This window comes from Amblyomma mixtum, chromosome 8, assembly GCF_055824585.1.
Source record: "Amblyomma mixtum isolate Tamu chromosome 8, ASM5582458v1, whole genome shotgun sequence".
Lineage (NCBI taxonomy): Eukaryota > Metazoa > Arthropoda > Arachnida > Ixodida > Ixodidae > Amblyomma > Amblyomma mixtum.
The window spans coordinates 137,946,012-137,964,794 of record NC_143019.1 but is presented as its reverse complement, the minus strand read 5'-3'; the positions used below and the strand labels follow the sequence as shown (position 1 = coordinate 137,964,794).

The 18,783-nt window shown below is 47.7% G+C and overlaps 1 pseudogene across 1 annotated transcript; it reads left to right on the top strand.

The window, feature by feature from the left end:
• The first annotated feature begins 2,769 nt into the window (after positions 1 to 2,769).
• Positions 2,770 to 6,360, top strand: LOC149334598 (uncharacterized; annotated as a pseudogene). Its single transcript, XR_016284769.1, has 3 exons — positions 2,770 to 3,097; positions 3,417 to 3,551; positions 5,309 to 6,360. The product of XR_016284769.1 is annotated as an uncharacterized LOC149334598 (transcript).
• Positions 6,361 to 18,783: the final 12,423 nt, after the last annotated feature.

Below are 18,783 nucleotides of genomic sequence, written 5' to 3'. Positions count from 1 at the left end.
GCGCGCGCACGCTGTGTCATGCTACGCCGTGGGCGGGAGCGGCGCGGGAGGAATGACGGTGCATGAAGCAGCCTCGCCGGTCGGTGCGTAGAAAAAAAAACTGCCCACGGCCTGTGGCCCGGCGCGCTGTGCCTAGCGGTTAGTTTTGCTCGGTTTCGCGCTGAGTTCTCGGGACGTGACTTTTTTGTATGGTCCCCGACAATATGTAACTTCTTTTGGGTGCCATTTGTTGCAATGTATACTTTTTTGAAAGTGGGCGAACGACGAAGACGACCGTTCCCGCGCAACAAGTAATACGGGACCGTAGTTTCAAGACTGGTGGAAAAAAAAATAACACACGAAAAGCTCGAACCTTACTCTTGTACGTATTTATGTATACGTGTGAAAGGCTGTTATCTGCGCTCGTGGAAACGCAAATTTCACCCGTGCATTGACAACACAGGAATGCGCTTTTGAAAACCCGCAAAAAAAAGGCAACGCGTCGGCCTTGAAAACCAAGAACTGTTGCGCCGATAGTTTATTATTTTACTCTGCTTCTTAAAACATACGTTGCACCCGTGTATTTCTCAGTGCTCCTAACGCATTGTGCACTTCTGGTTCGTAGTCCGTGTTGTGGCCGTTGTGTACGAAATATTTTTCTCCGACAAAACGCGTACTCTGCTGTCCACCTAGGTTTAAGAAGGTAGACAATAACGTCGGGGGAATGTAGAAATGCTTGCAAAACGTTGATTGGTATCTGCCGTGTAGTAGGGCATATGTTGTGCAACGATCGACGTTCAGCACGCGAGGTTCGCAAAAACATGTTGACTTCGCTCGTAATTTCACTCCCTCGCCGCTTTCGCACCTTTTCACTGTTTACAGAGTTACAATATAAGGAGACTGAGAATGACCATACTTGCGAATTTTTCAGGTGATGCCACCCGTCGGCAACACCTGCTGTGTGCCGTGGTGCCGCAACAGGAGCACCTTGAGCAGGAGGCCAGGAACCATGTTCTTCCGCATCCCACAGGACAGCAGGTCTGTTGTGCTTTGGGTTTTCAGCTTGCCATTTGTCATAGTTTAATATACAGATAATCGTCTACTTCCACAGCGATGTAACTGTTAATGTGTTTATAGGCATAAAATAAATGACCGTGACGTTGTTTGACAGATATGAGTAGCAGTGAATATTTTCTCATGGCAGCAAATTCATCATGTGATAACTAGCATAGTAAGGTTGCTTAGCTTGTACGGTGCAACGTCCCAAAATGACTCAGGCTATGAGGGACATGTATAATAATGAAGCCATTTGAATAATGAAAGTGTTGTGCACTGTGGATAGAAATAATTTTGCAAGTGTTACATTTTTGTTTTGAGACGAATACTAGGTAGGCTGCAGCACCTATTTGAAAACGTTTGCGACTGCGCTTTTCTACAATCGGGTAATGTACCATTTCCCCAAATGTCTCATGGCCTGATATGAAGAACACTTGCGGCGACTTGTTTGGATGCTAGTGGAGCACTTCATGCTTACACATTCAACAATGACGCCACAGCAGTGGCTCAGTGGTTATGGTGCTCAGCTACTGTCCCGAAACATGTGGGTTCAATCCCGGTCATGGCGGTCACATTTCAATGGAGACGAAATGCTACAGGCCCGCGTGCTGTGCGATGTCAGTGAAGTTAAAGAACCCAAGGTGGTCTAAATTACCCGGAGACCTCCACTACGACGTCCCTCATAGCCTCAGTTGTTTTGGGACGTTTAACCCCATAAAAAGCAAAGCAGAGTTTCAGCAATGAGGTAATGGAGTGCTTTAAACACGTACGCAGGTCGACAGCATGGGTGTCATACAGTGGAAGAAGTGACCTTTTGGAAAAGCCGCCCAGTTCCCTGTACACCAGGTACCGGATGTGCACTGACCACTTCACAGCAAAGGACTTTATGGATTCCGGGCACACGCGACTCACTAAATTGGCTGTGCCTTCTGTTTGTCCAGGATTGCAAGGCAAGCTGGTCACAGCATATATATTTATGAAGTAAATATCGTGGCACGTAATCAAGAATTAAGCTGGCGTGCTATACAGTAGATAATGTATACGTGCCTACTTCGTATCTTTCCTTATGCTGCAGTTCACTTCAGTTGGCTTGAGAGTTTTTGTTTTGCTTCATGGTCAATAATTTCACTCTTCTGCTGAGTGTTTCCACACTGTTTTTCAAGCAAGAGGCTCTGCATTCACAGATGTGCGCTCATGACTGCCGTACTCATTCTGAACATTGATTAGTTGCCGTGGTGGATGAGGGCTTCTGGTGACTGGCTGGTGATCTCAAAGAAGTGGGTTCGATCCCATTCAGATTTTGATGCAGGCAAAATGCTTGAGGCCCTGTGTACTGTGTGATGTCAGCACGCATGAATGCACACCGGTGGTCCAAATTTTCAGAGTCATTCACCAGCATGTCTCCCGTGGCCTGATTCGCTTGGAGACAAAGTGGTATAAATGAGACATTTGCTCATGTTTTCTGCCATTGCCTGCAGCGCCACATGTGCCCATGGACCATGGCCGTACAACAAACGTGGCAGATCATGGGTGTTCTCTTCCCCCAAGCAGCAGCCACTTTCCTGACTTGGCTGAAAGGGGTGCAAGCTGTACAGCAGGAGAGTGCACTAGTGAGTGTTTGGTTCTTTTATAGGTGTTCTTTACACTCATAGGTAGCATTTTCTTAGTATAGTGGCTGTTGCCGTGGTGGATGAGGGCTTCTGGTGTCTGGCTGGTGATCTCAAAGAAGTGGGTTCGATCCCATTCAGATTTCGATGCAGGCAAAATGCTTGAGGCCCTGTGTACTGTGTGATGTCAGCACGCATGAATGCACACCGGTGGTCCAAATTTTCAGTCATTCACCAGCATGTCTCTCGTAGCCTGATTCGCTTGGAGACAAAGCGGTATAAATGAGACATTTGCTCATGTTTTCTGCCATTGCCTGCAGCGCCACATGTGCCCATGGACCATGGCCGTACCACAACAAACGTGGCAGATCATGGGTGTTCTCTTCCCCCAAGCAGCAGCCGCTTTCCTGACTTGGCTGAAAGGGGTGCAAGCTGTACAGCAGGAGCGTGCACTAGTGAGTGTTTGGTTCTTTTATAGGTGTTCTTTACACTCATAGGTAGCATTTTCTTAGTATAGTGGCTGTTGCCGTGGTGGATGAGGGCTTCTGGTGTCTGGCTGGTGATCTCAAAGAAGTGGGTTCGATCCCATTCAGATTTCGATGCAGGCAAAATGCTTGAGGCCCTGTGTACTGTGTGATGTCAGCACGCATGAATGCACACCGGTGGTCCAAATTTTCAGAGTCATTCACCAGCATGTCTCTCGTAGCCTGATTCGCTTGGAGACAAAGCGGTATAAATGAGACATTTGCTCATGTTTTCTGCCATTGCCTGCAGCGCCACATGTGCCCATGGACCATGGCCGTACCACAACAAACGTGGCAGATCATGGGTGTTCTCTTCCCCCAAGCAGCAGCCACTTTCCTGACTTGGCTGAAAGGGGTGGAAGCCCTCAAGAAAGCAGCTGCGTTGGTTAGTGCTTGTTCCTTTAAAGCTGCTTAGAAGCATTTTGAGTAGTAGTGTTCAGTAGCGTATGTTGCATTTTCTTCGGATAGTGTACACTGTATCATTTTTGCCCATTGTAAGAACAGACAGTTTAAAGTTAGTTAGGGAAGCGTTGATTTTGTGTGACTTTTAAACTGAATGTTTATCATGTCTTGTTGCATCATATGGAACGTCTGTCTGTTCACCGTTTTTCCGCTGATGGTAAAGTTTCCAAGTTATGGTTTAAGTGCTGGTACAGCTCACTCGATAGATTTGTGAACTGTTGTAAACATAAACATAGTTCCTCACTTCTGTACTTGCACATATGCTCCTTAATGTTTCGTATATGCAGTTCGAGTAAATTTTTATTGTATATTTGTTATGTATAAAGCCTATATTTGAGGGGGCCTGGGTAAAGTTTGGTTGTCGCCATCGTGTTGCCCATGCTGGAATTAGGCTAGACGACTATTTCGTAGTTTCGACAAGTCATCAATATTTTGTACTAATATGGTTGACCTGTCACTAAGTAGAGTTTGACCTTGCCTAGGCTGTACGTAAATGGTATGCGCCGGACAAGGTCCCGTGACCCACAAGCTGGCTGGCACGCTGAGTACAGCTCCAGTGAAAGTGCAATATGGAGGACACTGACTGCAATTGACAAGAGATGACAGGAAATGTCTTACAAAGGCATTGCAAACAAGAACAGAGAGGAATGTGTGCTTGCCTCGGCACCACTGTTACTACCTGAATTGCATGTGCCAATGCAAATTTGTGTATTCCATGACATTGTGTTCGGCTCTTGTGTTACTTTTAGACCTCAGAAACATAACTTTCCACTGTATAAAATCTTAAATTTCATGCCTTAAGAACAAACAAGCCGCAGTAATCTGCAGAAATCGTCAAAATGCGCTTCAATGCCCCTCATGTAATAATGAGAACTCTTAGTTTCATTTTTTCCCCACCTATCCGCGGTAGGCAAACAAACCTTTGCCATTAGGCTCATAAGCTGGTAAGAGAGGCCATGTTTTCAGTGAGCTTGCGACTTGGTGCGCAAGGAAGGTGGCTGTGTACATACAAAAAGTTTATACCCATAGTACCTGTTGGTCAGAAAGAGAAGACGCTGGCAGAATTGAGTGCAGCAAAGAAAGCAAAGCACTGGGTGGCTGGAAACAGTAGTGACTGCTGCTGGTGCTGTGTGGGGAGCTGCATGCAATAAAGTGTCGGAGGTTTGCCCTCACTGTTTTGGTACATGCATCTGAAGCAATGCCTTTTTTGTTCAATTACTTTAAATATCTCCTCAACCCTCAAGCTCCCATCATTGTATTCATCCAGATACGGTAAAAGTCATTTGTCTGATGTGTTCCTACAGATGTCGGTAACAGCATCATCCAGAAAGAAAATGCGGCTCTTTACACAAATGTGCGGCAGATGCTTAAGTGGACATTTTTTTTGTACATTCACAGGAAACTAGGGGTGTTAACCATAGCATTGAATGCATAAGGTGTAATGTAACACTAGAAGCGCTTACTTCACATGCAGGAATCTTACTCTGGGACAAGTTATATTCGGGACAGTCGTGTTCATGGGTTGTATGAATGAATCGCGCAGAGTTCATTATGCTCATAGAAAAATAACCGTAATGCAATATGTTACACTTACTGCAAGCAATGTTTACTGTGACGGAACCATTAAAAGGCATTGTGCCAAGACTGACTTTATTGCTACCTCTTTTTCTTCTATTGCAGTTCTTGGCAGCGATCCTGCAATGGGCTCAGTAGACACAAATCGTCTGCAGTATTCCAAGTCCAGGGCCACAGCAACTATAAGGAGGCTGCAGGCGAAGGTGAAGAGCTGCCGCAAGACCATCGCAAGGTTGCGCAAACAACAACACAGCTTGCCGCCAACTATTTCGAGGGCACTAGGTGTCATCCGGCCATTTGTCACCGACGAAGTTTTCAAACTTCTCACTGCACACGTGCGTTCAAAGCCAAGGGGCAAAGGCAAACGATTTCCTTTGTGGCTAAAGAAGTTTGCGTTGCACCTAAACTTTCGTGGACCACGGGCGTATAGATTTTTAGCACCCATTTTCACCTTGCCAACCCAGCCTTCACTGAGACGATGGTTGGCTAACGTCAACATGAAACCAGGTGTGATTCCTGGGGTCATTGAGTCGCTTTCAGCGACAAGTCAGACTTGGGATAAAAGAGATCAAGCATGCACTTTGATCTTCGATGAAATAGTACTGAAAAAAAACTTGTGCTATGATTCCAGTCAGGATGTTATTCATGGCTTTGTGGATGATGGTAATGTGCGGACATCGACAATTGCAGACAGGGCTTTGGTTGTTCTGGTGGGTGGAATCTCCAAGAGGTGGGTTCAGCCAATAGCATTTACAATTGGACACACTTCAACACCAGCACCTATTATGCGTAAATTGATCATGTCCCTTATTGATAAACTTAAAGAAATAGCCAAACTGACAGTGAAAGCAGTTGTTTGCGACCAAGGGGCATCAAACATCAGCTTGTGTTATCAGCTGGGCGTGTCTGTTAACAGGCCTTTCTTTGAAAGAAGGGGTGAGCGGATATATTTTATTTTTGACGTGCCCCATCTCATTAAAACTACTCGTAATAATGTGCAAGCTCACAAGTTGCTAATTGGGGAAGAGGCTGTGGACTGGGCTTACATTGAGCGCCTGTACAATTCGTCCCACGAGTTGCGCTTGCGTTTAGCCCCAAAGCTGACTGAGCGACACATTTTTCAAAAACCGTTTTCTAATATGAAAGTAAGCAGAGCAGCACAAGTACTGAGTGCTTCAGTGAGTGGGGCCATTATGGCTTTGATATATGCAGAGGAGCTGCCCGCAGCAGCAATGGCTACAGCGCAGTTTTGCGAAAGAATGGATAAACTGTTTGATGCACTGAACAGCTCAACTCCTAAAAAAACAGCGCAAAGGTATCGCCATGCGATTAAAAGGGGTGATGACAAACTTGTTCACTTCCTTCAAGATCAACTTCACTGGATTAAAACGTGGAAGTTTGCTGTCAAGCGTCAGCCACAAACAATCATAGGCTGGCAGATAACTATCCAGGCTGTTTTGCTTCTTTGGAGTGATCTTTCTCAAAATCATAATTTTTTGTACCTCCTCACCCGTCGGCTGCAGCAGGATTCGCTGGAGAATATGTTTGGGCACATTAGGCAGAAGCAAGGCTGCAACATGAATCCTAATGTTTTCCAGTTTATCTCTGGTTTAAAGCATATTTGCATTCAGAAACTGTTTAAACTTTCTGAACAAGGTAATGCTGAGGAGGATCGATGTGAACTTCTACTGGAATGTTCACCATTCTCTGTTAGCAGGCCCTCTCTAGTTGATAATGTTGGGCAGGCTCCTGCTGATGACTTTCCGTCCTTGCAAGATGTTTCAGAGCTAGCCGCGGATAAGCACTCTCATGTTATTGAGGATTCTGTTGTCTACTATGTGGCAGGCTTCTTGGTTAAATATTTTGTTGGTAAATATGCAAAGAATTGCATTTGTCCTCAGTTTTTGAAAGATGAGGACAATACATTGAGTGGTTCTCATCAATATTTTACGATGCTGAAAGCATACCATGTACCAGGCAAAGTGTTTGGAAATTTAACTGTGCCATCGCAAAGGGCATTCACATTTGTGCAAGCACTTGAGACCCACTTTCTTGCTTTGGTTGAGGAGACTGCACATCTAGAAAGGGTTTGTGATGTTTTGCTGTGACATCTTCAATGCATTGGGGATTTTGATTTTTGTTCACTTGAGTGCCGGCAGAAGTTTCTGAAAATGTATTGTAGAATTCGTTTATGCTGGCATGTGAGATTTGTGAACAGAAATTTAGACAAAGTTCGCTTTCAGTCATCAGTTTCTGGTGTACAACTTGATAAATTTAAAGCTTAATGTTGCGTTATAGCATTCAGTTAACTTGGAACCAATGTGCCTCAACATAATCTTTCGGACAAGTACACAGGATGGAAGGTCAGCCCACAGGGCTTGAAGGGTGGGGGGTGCTGGATTTAAGTGCACAAGCAATGTGCAAGCCTCTGCAGGATTGGTCTATGTGCCGCCTAATGTATCGAGTGCATTCCATATGTGCCATCATGTTCTGACACATAAGCGCTCTTTGTAGTGGCCTTCGTTGCTCTGCAGGTTGAAGAAATGAGCATACGGTTGTCGTTTCACAACTCCTGCTTCCTGCTTTGCATTGAGTAGCAGTGCGACAAGATCATAATATTGGTGGTGGCTGGGGTGGTGGTGGGGGGAGGGGGTGGGGGAGGGGGGTGGCTGTGGTGGGTGGTGGTCCCCCTGGAGGTGCTGCTGCACCTCCAGGGGAGGGGGGGAGGGGTTCGATCTGTCAAGCTGCTATTCACTGCCAACAACGGACCAGAGTGTGAAATGTGAGTTGTACGCTCATTTACTTTAACCGTAGGCCAGAACTTAAGTGTGAAGCAGTGTTGTAATGCCCGCACGATAGCTGTATTTTATCGATTCGGTATGTACTGCCAAAAGGTTGCTCTTAAAGGGAGATGAGGGCGTGAAATGCGAGCCCACAGGACTTGAAGGGTGGGGGTGCTGGATTTAAGTGCACAAGAAATGTGCAATGTAGGTGCCGCTGTTGTGTCGTGCATGATGTGCTGCACTTTGTAAATGTACGACACACTAGTGTTTACTTTCTCCCTATGTATTGTTTCTTACTATTGAGAGTTGCAATTTCTGTGCGTTATTTGTTTTTGTACTTTGCACATCAGCTCATGTGTCGTAAATTTTGTATCTGAAGTCTCCACATGATGCACCAAATGGTAAAATTCATTGTATCGGCTTTGTTTATGTTGCACAAAATAAATGTTCTCATTTCACACAACACCTGGTGTCTTTTGTGGAGTGCTAATATTTGGCAAAGGCTGTGATGCAGCTGCGTTCACGGCTTGTCAAAAGCACTCGAAATCTATTTAATTATACGCTGCCAACGGCGCAGCGTATGCTAAAATTCAAACCGCGCGCCCTGAAACCGGAACCGGAAGTCGTCCCAGGCAGCGAGGCGCAGCGCATGCAGACATTCAAACTGCGCGCGCCTGAAACCGAAACCGGATGTTATGAGACTCCACCCGCTTGGTGCGCTGCAGTCAAATGGGCCGCTGGGCCCTATGGGAGTGTCCGCTCTTTACCAATATCTTTCTCTATGCCCATACTGCGACGCATCACAGCTTAGAGCCAAGGGTTGCTTCGGATTGTAGTAAGCAAGTACCGGACTGGTCGTGAGCAAGTTCTTTGTTTTTCGAAACGCGCGAGAACACTCGCTTGTCCATTTCCAACGCGTGCCCTTCTTCAGGAGCTCGTAGAGCGGCGCAGCCACAGTCGCCAAGTTCGACAGGAACTTGGAGTAGAATGTTACCATTCCCAGGAAAGACTTCAGTTCAGTACTATGTGTAGGCTCCGGTGCACGCTCTATTGCCCTTGTTTTCGAGCCCAGTGGCTTTATTCCATCCGCTGAAATTATGTGGCCCAGATAGCGGACTTCACTGCAAAAGAGCTTACATTTTTCCATGCGCAGCGTCACATTGTGCTCCTGCAATCGTGTCAAAACTTTTTCCAGCCTTTTCCGACATTCATTCTCACTTGAACCCCCAATGATGACATCATCAATATAACACCCTACTTGAGGGATACCCTTGAGAAGCCGGTCCATGAGCGACTGGAATATGGCAGGAGCACTGGCAATGCCGTAAGGGAGCCGTTGGTACTGGTAAAGGCCTTGGTGGGTGTTTATAGTTAAAATCGCCTTTGCATCTTCGGCAAGTTCTACTTGCTGGTAAGCGGCAGCAAGGTCTAGGACGCAGAATACTTTTGAGCCTGCCAATGTTGTGAACAAATCTTCTGGCAAGGGAAGAGGGTAGTGCTCAGTCAGCAGCACAGGGTTCACCGTGACCTTGTAGTCACCGCACAACCGCACTTTTGCTCCTCCGTCTTTCGGTACCACTACCAGCGGAGTCGCCCAATCGCTTCTGGTGACCCTTTTCAGTACCCCCGCCCGTTCCAAGGCGTCTAGCTCTTCGGACACAGCTTGCTTCAATGCAAAAGGCACGGGACGGGCCTTGCAAAATACTGGCTTGCTGTCTGGCTTCAAGAGGACCTGTGCTTTGTAGCCCGTTATCAGCCCCATCTGCGGTGAAAACAAAGCCTCAAACTTCTTAAGTTCCTCCACGGCGTCGTCTTGCTGTATAGCATGAACTTCCTGCCAGTTTAATTTCAGCTTCCTCAGCCAATTGCGGCCGAGCAGACACGGCAACACTTTCCCACCGTCATCTACTATCAGAACAGGCAGAACGTCAGTTTGATTAGCGTGCTCAACACGCACATCAGCCGACCCTACGACCGGCACTAGTTCTCCTGTGTACGTTCGTAAAGGAACCGTAGCCGTCGTTACTGTCAGATGGGGAAACTTCCGAAGAAAAACTGACTTCGGCATGACGGTGACGGACGCCCCTGTGTCTATTTGCATCCTTAAGGCCTGTCCTTCCACCAGAACTGTGACATAGTACGCAGACTTATTTGTTGTCATACTGTATATTTCTTGCTCTTCGTGGGACTCATCGGCCGAGCTATCGACCGCATTCAGCGCGTTAGGTTTGCCTGTGCGCTGCCTGCACTTTGATTTCAAGTGACCTTGCTCTCCGCAGTTATGACACTTGTACTTGCGATATCGGCAATTATTGGCCGCATGGCGTTTACCGCAACGGAAGCACTCTACGGGCTCAGTCTTGCTTCGATAATTGTCCTTAGCACGGTAGCCTTGACTCAGAACATCAACTTCTAGTCCTGAGCGCCTTTGTGGCATACTTTTCCGCTCTTCTAGCTTTACTTGTTGAGTCTGGGTGGCTGCTAGTTCACGATTTAACGCAATTTTGCACGCCTCTTCGAACGTCAGCTTTTCAGCGGCAAACAGCTCACGCTGAGTGTCGACGCAGCGTAGCCCGGCGACTAGCCTGTCTCTAAGCGCTTCGTCGAGAAACTTGCCAAACTCGCAAGTTCTGGCCAGGTGCTTCAGCTGCACAATGAATTCGGCTACAGTCTCTTGCTCAAGTTGCAATCTTCGGTTAAATCGGCACCTTTCCGCAATCACGGCCTTTCGGGGACTGTAGTGTGTTTTCAGTAGCGCCGTGACCTCGTCATACGTTTTGCTGGCAGGGGAATTCGGAACTAGCAGGTTCTTCAATACTTCATACACTCGAGGTCCTACTACAGTCAGGAATACGGCTAGCTTCTTGCCTTCAGCCACATCATTTGCCAAGACGTAAAGCTCAAATCTTTCCAAGTAGGACTCGAAGCTGTCGCTCCTTTCGTCAAAAGTATCAATTTTTCCCACCTTCGCCATTGCAGCATTCGCCAGGCAGTAGTCTTCAGCAGCAACCGAAGAAAGCAGCCAGCCGCCTCGATCCCATCCTCGTCGCCAGTGTAATGTAGTAGCGTGCGGCAGCCGAGCGGCCGCAGCAGAGAACCAGCGAAGACCGGTGCAGGACAAGGAATCAGCGTTTATTTGTCTGACGCTTCTTTTATACGCAGCGGTTGCTTATCCGCTGCTGCTATCAGTGCGCGTCATGGCAAAGTGACGCGTCATGCACTTGACGCTATCACACTTTCAAGGCACAAATGCTGTAAAATCTCTGAATATGTTGTTAACAGAGAGGCGGAGCCTGTATCTGTAAGGGAGGACGTAGAAGGATTCCGGGGAAAAAAAGTTCGGGCCGAAGCGTGTGTACTTCCAGGTTTACTAGAGGCTCTGTAGATGCCTTCATGGGTATCCCGAGCGCCTTCTTATGAGCCGTTTGAATGATATCGTCCAGGTGGTTTAGGTCGGTCTTCATCATATGAATGTACGGGGCCACGTACACTATCCTGTGGATGATAAAGGCGTGTATTAGCCTAAGGGTATCATGTTCTTGCATACCGTTCTTCTTGGCTGTGATCCGAGATATCATGCAGAGGATTTGCTCGCACACCGTTCGGAGCTTGGTAATCGCCGCTGCGTTCACACCCTTGCAGTTAATAAGCAGCATCGAAATGCGTATTGTTTCCACCTCGCGAATAGGTGTATCGTGGACCCAGATTTCCAGCGGTGCAGTATCCCCGTTCCCGCTTAGGACGAGGAGCTCGGACTTGGCCGGGGAACAGCGCAATTCACATTCTTCTGCATACTTTTGAGCCGTAGCGGCAACCTCTTGGAGGGCCTCCTCCATCTGTCCCAAGTTTACTTCCGTTGCCCATATGGTTATATCATCCGCGTAGAAGGCGTGGCGCATTCCCCATATGGCATTAAGTTGTTCCGGCAGGTGCTTGAGGGCAACGTTGAAGAGCAGTTGAGAAAGGACTGCTCCCTGAGGCGTCCCTCAGGTGCCCATGGGTATCGGCTCGGACATCGTGTCGCCAATCTTGATGCGTGCTTTCCTAACTTGCAAGAAAGCCTTGATGTAATTGAAGGTACGCTTTCCGCAGTGAGTACCCTGTAGATTTTGCAGAATCTTGGAGTGCTTCACGTTGTCGAAAGCCCCCTTACGATCTAGTGACAGTATGGCCCTACTGTTGCGTTTGCACGGGGGATCGATAACTCCATCTTAAGGTGCAGTAACACGTCCTGGGTTGACAAGTGTGCCCTAAACCCCATTGTGTGAGGTATAATATCTTGGACTTCTATATACGTCGAAAGCCGCATTTGTACCGCCTTCTCCATCAGCGTCCCGGCGCACGACGTAAGCGATACTGGCCTGAGGTTATAAAGCTGACATCAGCCGTCTTCTACGCCATGGGTAACTGTCAACTTTTGCAGCACTCGTTGATGTACTGCGTGAGATGTTCAAGCGCTTGCCGATTGAGATTGACATGCAATCCCACCTACACCATGTCGTTCCCTGGTGCTCATGGTCATAAGCGCTGCCTATATTTCCTTGAATTCGAACTCCCTACCCAGGTCCGGATTGTCCATACCCTCATAATCCCGTACTGGCTCGTTGTCTTTCACTGCATAGAGGTACTTGCTGGTGAGAGGTACTTGCTGGTGCATAGAGGTACTTGCTGGTTGGCACGGACCAACTGCTGGTCCGTGCCCGCGAAGCCGTGCAGGGCTCTCTTTAGGTTACGTTAGTGGTCCCCGCGAGGCTTGGAAAGCTGTATTTATTTATTTATTTATTTATCATCATACCCACAGCGCCATTGGCTGGCATTACAGTGGGGGGGTAGAAGAAAAAGTACACAAATGCCACCGCGTGCAGGTGGTTACAAAAAAAAGATAACAATGAGATAGAAAGAACACGGAATTATTATACACAAAAAAAATGTCACAGCATGGAAGAAAATGAATCATTTGATAATATGGACACTACTTCCTCAGGCAGCTTGTTCCATTCCGAAACCGTTTTGGGGAAAAAAGACATTTTAAAAAGGTCAGTCCGGCACCTGTATTCTTTAACTTTAAGTGAATGATCTCTACGTAAAGACACGTAATCAGGGTTGGCTATATATTTGGTTCTGTCTATTCCAGTTCTAGAATGAAATATATTATGAAATAATTTTAAACGCAGTACTTTCCTACGTTTTTGAAGTTTTAAACATCTAAGAACACTCCACACCGCCATAGTACTAAGGTTGCCTTTCGTGGAGTCGCATTTGTCCAATCAGTTGTTTTTGGCCAGGGTTCGTGCATATTCTTCTGCTTGCAAGGTTAATTTCGCGATCTTGAGCTTGCGGTTAAGTTTTTGCCTTTTCCACCGCCTTGTGAGACTACTTCTGTCCTCCAATAGATGTAGTTGGTGGTTGTCAATGGCCGGGACTTCTTCTGAGGCCTAAACCGTAAGTGTAAAGCGGTCCCTGACTCCCAGCACAGACTGAGCCCATTCCTCGTACTTTTCAATGGGAGTGTTAACGTAGAGTCTTCCGCCTGTCGGAACAACGACCAGTCCGTGAGCCGGGCGTGCCCTCTCGGTTTGCGATGCTTATTGTAGTCGAGGCAGATCTTGAGAATGCAGTGGTCACTCCCTAAGGCCTCCTGCGTTTCGTGCCAATCATAGTGTCTCGCTCCTTTAATCAACGAGAGACCTGGACATGTATCTCTAGAGATACTGTTACTAATCCTCGTGGGATGCTGCGGGTCAGTAGAATCGACAATGCTAGGTCCGATATGGCCGCAAACGAGTTTCCTGCCCTTAATATCCACCCTACTATAACCACACAAGAAGCTATACGCATTAAAAAACCCCACAATGAAGAGAGGTGCGCTTTCTGTCAATTGCACTGCCTTTTGGAAAATCCCCTCGAGAGACGCACCCCTGTTCTTCAGTCGACTATATATGTTCAACACGTACGCACTTCTGCTAGTGCGTACGCTCGGTAAGATCAGAATAAATGTATTTTCCACCTCAGTGACTAACTCCAGCTCGATTGTCACAGCCGTGTGATCCTTATACATCAGAATGTAAGTCGATGACCTGTTTTGATGCGTGCTGTTAAGTCTGAGTTTGGCCTCTGTATTCACGTCCTGCAGTGCAATAATATTTGGTAATTTATCCAAGTATATACGTATTGCTGTAGCGAATCCTTCATCCTCCTAAGCCCCCAAAAGTTCAAATGCAAAATCTGCAATTTCAGAGGGCGAGCCATCATCGTCATCGACATCATCATCATCACCAGCCTTACTGTGCCCACTGCAGGGCAAAGGCCTCTCCCATGTCTCTCCAATTAACCTTGTCCTTCGCCAGTTGCGGCCACCGTATTCCAGCAAATTTCTTAATCTCCTCCGGCCATCCAACTTTCTGCCGCCCCCTGCTATGCTTGCCTTCTCTTGGAATCCACTCCGTTACCCTTAAGGACCAGCGGTTATCTTGCCTTCACATTACATGCCCTGCCCAAGCCCACTTCTTTCGCTTGATTTCGACTAGGATTTCATTAACCCGCGTTTGTTCTCTCACCCACTCCGCCCGCTTCCAATCTCTTAACGTTACTCCTATCAGTTTTTTCTGTAGCTAGCTGCGTTGTCCTTATCTTAAGCTGAACCCTCTTTCTTAGCCTCCACGTTTCTGCCCCATAGGCGAGTACCGGTAAGATACAGCTGTAGTATGCTTTCCTCTTGAGAGATATTGGTAAACTGCGATTCGCGATCTGAGAGACATTTCGATATGCGCTCCACCCCATTATTATTCTTCTAGTTATTTCCTTCTCATGATCCGGATTAGCTGTCACTACCTGCCGTAAATAGACATATTCTCTTACTACTTCCAGCACCTCGCCACCAATTGCGAACTGCTGTTCTCTTGCTAGCCTGTTGAATATTACTTTGGTTTTCTGCATGTTAATTTTTAGCCCCACCGGTCTGCTCTGCCTGTCTAACTCATTGACAGTAGCATGGCTTTTTGGGCTTGTTGGTACATACTTCATTAACCATTGACCTTGCTTTGGAGTTCATGTCCTGAGTGACTTAGCAAGGCAATGTCATAAACGAATCGTAGATTACATAAGCATTCTTGATTAACTCTTATCCCCAAGTGTTTCCATTTCAGGCCCCGAATACCTCCTGTAAACATGCAGTGAATAGCATAGGCGAGATCGTGTCTACCTGCCGGACAGGACACCTTTCCTTATTGCAACTTTATTGCTGACATTATAGAGAACTATGGTAGCTGTTCAATCGTTATAAATATCTTCCAATATTTTAACATAACACTCTTCTACACCTTGATTCCGCAATCCCTGCATTACTGTTGAGGTTTCTGCAGAGTTGCATGCTTTCTCGTAATCAATGAACGCTATATATAGGGGCTGGTTATATTCTGGGAATTTCTCTATCACCTGATTGATAACTTGAATATTGTCTATTGTCAAGTATCCTTTACGAAAGCCTGCCTGATCGTTTGGTGATTGCAGTCTAAGGCTGTCGTAAACCTATTAACGATTACCTTAGTAAATACCTCGCAGGCAACACAAATCAAGTCCTTGACGTCTCCTTTCTTATGAATTAAGATAAGGTTAGCGCTTTTTCCAAGCTCTAGGCATTGCGTAAACAAGGTGGCTAGTTTTTCAAGCACAATCTCTCCTCCGTCCTTCAACAAATCTGCTGTTACCTGATCGTCACCTGCTGCTTTCCCGTTTTGCATTGCTCCTAAGGCTTTCTTTCCTTCCTCCTTCGTTACTGGCTGGATGTTCCATTGCTCTGCTCTACTGCCTCTCTCAGTAACATTAGGATTACAATTGCTACTGCAGAGATTTGTGTAGAGCTCTTCGGCTACTTTAACTATGCTATCCATATTGCTAATAACATTGCCCTCCTTGTCTGTTATCGTATACATCTGGATTTTTTCCTGTGCAGAGTTTCCTCTTCACTGCTTTTAGGCTACCTCCACTCTTTACAGCGGGCCATGTTGAACACTAAAGAAAATCGCGCCTGGTGCGTCCACTCCGTTCTCTGGCAAATCATCAGCTGCAAGGTGCCTATTACCCACCCGGCCAGGTAATAAATGGAACCTTTGTCCGCGTGCACTACGCAAGATCCTGAAGTTTGCAATCGATTATGATTTCAAAAGGCTTACCAGTTATTCAGACATCTCCAAGATGCCCTGTACAACCCGCTCTACCGCTGCCTGAATGCCCTTCTCAAAAGCTGCCTGAACGTTTCTCTCCATAATAGTTTTTCAGAGTTCCCTCGAGGCTCGCCCGTATATTTTGCGCTATGCGAGCTCCGAAACGGGGAAGGTCGTTCAGCAAACATCGCTCGACAACCGTCTCAACCCTGGCTTTGTCTTTGGCATCGGCCTCCTTATCGGTCTCCGTCGCTACTGTTTTACTGCTTTCCTCCTCCTCCTTTCTCGCACCCTGAGGGACAATAGCTAGTGCCTGCTGAGTAGGACGGAGGGGAGCATCCTCTTCTATTGCAGATACGCTAGGCGTTTCCGGCGTAATTTCTCCACCTCCGATGTTCTCACGTCCTGACTAGTTCTTCTTTTAATCTGCTATATTCCTCCTAAAGTTCTCAACAGCGAACGTGGGAGACAGGGAAGCGGCAACCGGCGCACAGCTCGCCTTGCTGCCCGTGGTTTTCTCCGACCCGGCTCCTACAAATTTGTCCCCTGAACGACCGCTTCCTTCCGGCCCCTGCCGGCACGCCCCCGTTGCGGTCATCATCATCATCATCATGGAAACTTCATTGTATGCAGAGGAGTTTGGGGCTCGCAGTCCCCTAGGCCTCCGCCCGGCCCCACTGCACTCAAACTTTCATGATCCTGCGGACCATGACGTCGGTAGCCCGGCTGGTTGCGATGGCCTGTTTGGCCGGGACCGCGGAGCGCAGCAGGGTCTCCCATGCCTCCCAAGTGGTGAGGTGATCCAGGCCCCGCGGAGGAGGGTCCGCCGGGCAGAGAAAGAGAATGTGGGAAAGGGTAGCGGAGGGATGCTGGCAGAGGGTAGAGGAAGGGCTAGTGGAGTGATATCGGTATTGCAGATAGGGGGACGGCAGGGTGCGCGTCTGTAGGCATCGCCAGAGCGTCTGCTGGTAGTTGTCTAGGGAGGAGTGGGGTGGGGGGTAGAGCAGGCGCGCGGCCAGAAAGGCCTGCGTCAGATCGCTGAAGGAGTGCATGCGATCCCGCGTGAATCGTAGATCGGAGGCCGACGGCGCCCGATTTAAAGAACCTCGGGCTGACGCATTGGCGGCCTCGTTACCGGGATTCCCGGAGTGCGCAGGCACCCATATAAGCTCAACGTGGCGGGGCTGGTGGGCGGCAGGGAACTCGGTATGCTAAACGCACGGACGTGCGGGCGCAGTCGTGGCCCAGTGGTTTGAGCGCCCGTCTCGGCTGCGGGATGTGGTTGCTTCGAAACCCACCGCCGGACACCCACCGGTTCAAAAGGGTACAAGCGTCCCCTGCCCTTGCACTCGGCTGTCTTTAGGGGTGTACGCTTGGAAGAAGCTCCGTAAACCCCGCTGTGCCCGCGCCCCTTGCGGGCCTGCGCGTGAAATTTAGTATCGCTGTTTTGGAATCCGATATCCTTGTTGCGGGAACCTGCCAGGAGCAGCCACGCGTTTCTTCCGTGATTGTGGTCCAGGACCTGAGTTCTTCCGGTCCCCTCTGGATTGACGCTGGTTGCTGGATCTCCCTTCTAATGGATTTGTAGGATGCAGTGGTCACTGTCGAGAGTTGCTTCTTTAATGTGTCATTCGTAATTTTTAGCGTACCGGACTAGCGAGAGGTATGGACACGTGTCTCGAGAGACGCTATTTCCTATTCTAGTGGGGTACAGCGGGTCCGTGAGGCTGGTTAGTGCTGCGTCAGCTATGGCTGCGGCCAACTTCCTGCCATTTACATCATCTTTATGCCAACACTATTGGTAGTTGTGCGCGATAAAATCCCCTTCCACTAATAAAGGCGATGCGCTCCAAGTCAAGCGGTCCAAGAGGCCACTTTTACTATGGGCACCCTGTAACCATGTACATTGTGGTGGTAAATAAATAAATATCAAATATCAATCGCTTCGAGAAAGATTTCGTCGAACGTGGCTTTGCTTTGTTGCGGTCTGCTGCAGACGTTCAGAACGAGCGCACCTTTGCAGGACCGTTTGTGTGGTGGGAGCTGGATAAAGATGTACTCGATTTCTTCTCTCAAATCTAAATCTATCGTTAAAGCCGTGCATGCTTTATGCACGAGGATGGAGGTGCACGAACTCGTTTGGTTGGTACTGTACGGCCTGAGTTTGGCTTCTATACCTACGCCTTTTAAAGGTATTATTTCTGGAGTTTTGGCTAACGTTTCAATATATTGTTGTAGCATTTCTCTTTTTTTCTTAAACCCCCTTCAATTCCACAGTGTAATTTGTAGTTTTTCTTTGTCGCGTTTCACCACATTGAGTAAGTGTTGTGTGGACAGCGTTTTGCAGCCGTCCCCTTCTTGGATGTCCTCCTCTACTATGCGTTATCTGCTCTTTTTGCTGGAAATTATAAGCATTTTTGCTCTGGGCCCTTCGGCCATTTCCCGCAATTGCCTGTCAGTTTTGATTTCGTAGGACTGGAGCTCGTAGAGAAATGGCTACCGAAGCTTGGATAGTCTTTTTTAGCGCCTACTGAATGTATTTTTAAAGCGACAGTTTTACAACTCGCACTTTCAGCCCTTGCCGTGGCGCGGCGGTGCCACCATTGACCTTTAGTTGACCTCTGTGTGACGTCAT